A 4,333-nucleotide genomic window follows, 5' to 3' on the forward strand; every position below is an offset into this window, starting at 1 on the left:
AGGGGTCATCTCTGGTAGGTAAACCGAATCAATGTGGGACTACTACCTGTGTTATCCTGCAATTCTCACAAACCCATTAGTCCCTCAACCAAGTTTGTCGTCAATACTCCAAAACCAACTAGGGGTGGCACTAGATGCACTTACATTGACCTTGATATGCTGTCAGCTCAGGCAATGAATATGAACTGTTTTTTGTTGTTATTATTATTATATCATAGAGGTAGCACACTCAATTGATCTCACTATAGTATGTGTGAACAAAAATATGCAATCTGGTTTGTGAATAGCACACGGTTCGTTGATGAAAGCCGTGTGCCGACCAAATCCCGCCCACGATCTGAGTCGTGCTTTCTGATTGGCCAGAACCCAAACCCCACGGATCGTACGTCTGCACCGTTGGATGCTCCCAGATCGAACGGCGATCCTCATCCCTTTCAACAACACATGCAGTTCCGGTTGTAATTTTATTTTTATGCACAAAATGCACGTTAATCTCAAAAAATGTCTTAAATATAGCTAACGATACCTGAAATGCACCAGAAATCAAACCCATGGTATAATGGTGATTGCGTACTGTCGAAATATTTATGATGCCAAACGATGAAGTCACCAGCCATAGGAGTTTGAATTGATACGTCTCCTTTTGGCAACCATGATCCTTCATGTGAGATGCTCCGGTTTGGAAGGAGCGGTCATCAAAACTTGTGCCAAACTTTACCAATTTTTTCCATGGGGTCGTGAGAGCATGCCACGGGCACACATCAATTTTGATGATGTCCGAACTCCATCTGAATTTCCTGTAATTTAAATACCAACTAGGCCTACGCCAGTGGCCACACCTCGCGGCCGAAATGTTTGAAACTTCTCCCCGCTTCTCGACCAAACGAAACTCACAAGCGACGCACAAATGATCTGTACACCTACTTTGCTAGGCTAATAGTAAGGGGGTATCATAGCTAGTATCATGCATGCCAACTAGGCAATTTTGATGAGCTATCATAGAATTAAATGAAGAAAGAGAGGGTTTAAGTATCATATCATGAAACCGTATCATAATAAATTCTATGCTACTATGTGTCATGCATGACAATAAATAAAGTACTACATATGATACTACTCTATGATACTATGCATTAGACTAGCCACAGTGGGAGTAACTTTAGTAGTAACATCGAGTCCAACTCAACAAATTTGCTTATGTGGCAATGAGTTAATGAGGAGAGAGGTGGTAGTTTGAGTAACTTAGCTAGTTACTGTAACATCACATGTCCCAATGCAATATGAGTCGCATGTTACCATAGAGTGACATAAGCAGGCTATAAGGAATAGAATAATATATATGTGCTTAATTATTAGTTGGAGGAAAGAGAAGAGGAGAGAGAAGAGAAGCGGGCTCTTGGTTAGTAGAGCCAGCTGCAACACGAGACCCAAGACACTTTGTGAGCATGTAAGGTGGGCCAACTATTGATAAACTAGTGTGTATTTAAAACTTATTATTGTACATGCCGGCTAAGAGGTTGGTCATATATGACATGGCAACTTCTTATAGCCGACCGTTGGCTGTATTATTAACCATGCTCTTAGTGAGGTAGCTAGTATATCGTAGACTAGCTAGTATCATACTCCCTCCTTTCCGGTTTATAGGCTCAATTCAAAAATCTCACCAACCAACGTAGATGGTGAGTGGTGGAATACTTTTTGTAGTTTGCATCATGTTGGAAGTTTTATTTATGGTCAAAAATGGAACTACCAACCAGTTAACATCATGCTGATCAACATTCATGCATAGCACATCTTCATATGATGCACAGTCAAAAAGGTATGCTATTTTCAAAATGCCCACACAATGTCGAGTGTGCAAAAAACAGAGAAAACGAGGGACGAAGTTTTGGCAAGTGTTGGACGTGTTGTGCATAGATGACAATGGGGACCCACATGTCGATAATGGCAGAGGCAAAAAAAATCAAGATATTTTCCCTACATCAAGTGGAATCGAACCCGGGCGGAACAACTATCGGGTAGTGTCACTTGGCCACTGGGCTAGTTCTGTACTTTCGTTACAAATAAGGCACTGCCTCAGGTGGTCCGATCTCCTCCTGCGCCTTTGTGCGCTCGCCGCGGCGCCGCTGTCTGCCGTTGTGAACATGTTGAACAAACGAGAGGAATCTGAATAGGCGGATAGTCGGGACCCACCAGGTCTATGGCCGTACGCAAGCAAGTGCCTCATCGAAAAAATACTTCCTCCTAATGCTATACTGACATTGGGGCCCACGGGTTTGTCAACATAGTTACATTTTTTTAGGTGCTTCAACGTAGTTACTATAGGAGATAAATTCACAACGAAGCCGGGGAGCTGGCAGGTATCATTTATTATCACTGGGGCAGCAAGTATCAGCTGGGTTTTGGGCTGCCCCGTCTAGGATTTCTTTTTTAACATGTGTAGCCCACGACATGCCGGTTTGTATTTTTTTGAGGGCCGTCATGTATCGACCGGCCTATGGACCTCCCATCTGAGGTTTTATTTTTCCTGAAACATCGGCAGCCCAATTTATGTTTTTTTTGAAGAAAACGCACAGGTCTGTTCTATTTTACTATATAAGAATACGAACGTCTATTCCAACTTATGTTTCCCTTCTAACTATATTATATATATTTAAATTATTTTATATGTTGTTATATATTATTATTATTGTCATCATATATTTAACAGATACTTACATATGTAAGAAAACAATATCCCACATCTTATTAACTTATAAAAATAATTTCTTAACAATAAAATCCTATATTTTTTTGGCAACAAAAATCCTGGTGATTGTGTACAAAAGCTTGGTAAGATTTAAGGACCAATGTAAAAATAAATCACTTATTATTTAAATATATTTATAACAAAATGCTCAGGCCCTGTTTATTTTTTGATAACATTGCTGCACCCAACCCAACATTATAACTAGAATGAGCCCAGCAAAATCGTGTATTTCAAGAAAGTGCAAATGGCCTATAATTTTTTAGGAAAAAAATAAATGGGCCGTATGGACGCTACATTATTTGTTCACCCAGCCCAGCAAATGGACTGTAATTTGAAAAAAGAGATCAAATTGACTGTAAATTCTGAAAAAATGGGTTGAATATGTGCCACATTTTTTAGGCTGAAATGTAGGCCAATAGGTCGAAGTCGACGCAAGTCGTTGTCAACTTAGTCAACCAATGATTCTGACATTGTTAGTCGTTGGATTTACATCCAACGACCGGCATCCATCTTCAATCTCTCGTCTTCTTCCTCCAGCGCCACCGGGACCGCCTGCTCCCGCCTCCTGCTGCTAGCAGCTTTGCTTAGCATGCTTCGCTGTGAAGCGCTACCGCACCGTTGGCCAGGCCATCCCTCCACCCCTCCACACCTCCTGTTCTTCTCCACCGACTGCCGAACCACACCGCACCAGAACCAGTTAACCCTTGTACACCTCTCCGTCTGCGACTCTACACCCGCATGTTCCCATCTCCGGCTTGTTGCTGTCCGGGGCCTCGCTGTCGTCCACCACCTTGGATGCGCTCGGCGCGGAGTGGTCAACGAACGACATCCATCAGAAGTAGACTGTGCGTGGAGAGGCTGACAGCTGGGTCCATGGCCGCACGCAAGGAAATGCCTCCTTATTACGCGCAAAATAATTATTCCTCCACCTGACAGCTAGGACCCACTGGAAGGGCCTCTGTATTTCGTGAAAAAATGTTTCCCCCGCTGACAGGTCGGACCCACCAGCTATATCTTCGCACGCAAGGAAGTGCCTCCTTATTACGCACAAAACAATGAATACCCCCCTGCTAGCTGGGACCCCCATAGTGGGAGGCTGACTTGTGGTCCTACCAAGTTGACAAGGATGGAGGGCTTTCTCAACTTAGCCAATATGAATGATTCTAGCTCCAGTGACCATACGATGTCCATCCAACGGCCGTAGTGCTTCTTCAACCTCTGGTCTTCTTGCTCCAGCCGCCCAAACCAGCGCCGGTCGTGCCGCCTGCTCCTGCCTCCCGTGGCCGGCTGTGCTGCCATGGAGGCCTCACCGCCCCCTACTACTCCCATCGCTGGCCAGGCCCTGCGGTGACGGCAACCTCACACCGCAGCCGAACCAGTGAACCCTCGTACTCCTCTCCGCGTGGGCATCCACTGCCGCGTCTTCCCCAGCTCTGTGTCGTCACTTTCCTAGGCCTCGTCGTCGTCCGCCGCCTTGGTGCTCTCGGTGCGGCGTGGTCAATGTGGTCAACGACCAACTTCCATCGGAGGAGTACTATACATGGAGAGGCTGACAGCTGCGTCCACGGCCGCAGCAAGGAAGTG

Source organism: Triticum aestivum, chromosome 5D, assembly GCF_018294505.1.
Source record: "Triticum aestivum cultivar Chinese Spring chromosome 5D, IWGSC CS RefSeq v2.1, whole genome shotgun sequence".
NCBI lineage: Eukaryota > Viridiplantae > Streptophyta > Magnoliopsida > Poales > Poaceae > Triticum > Triticum aestivum.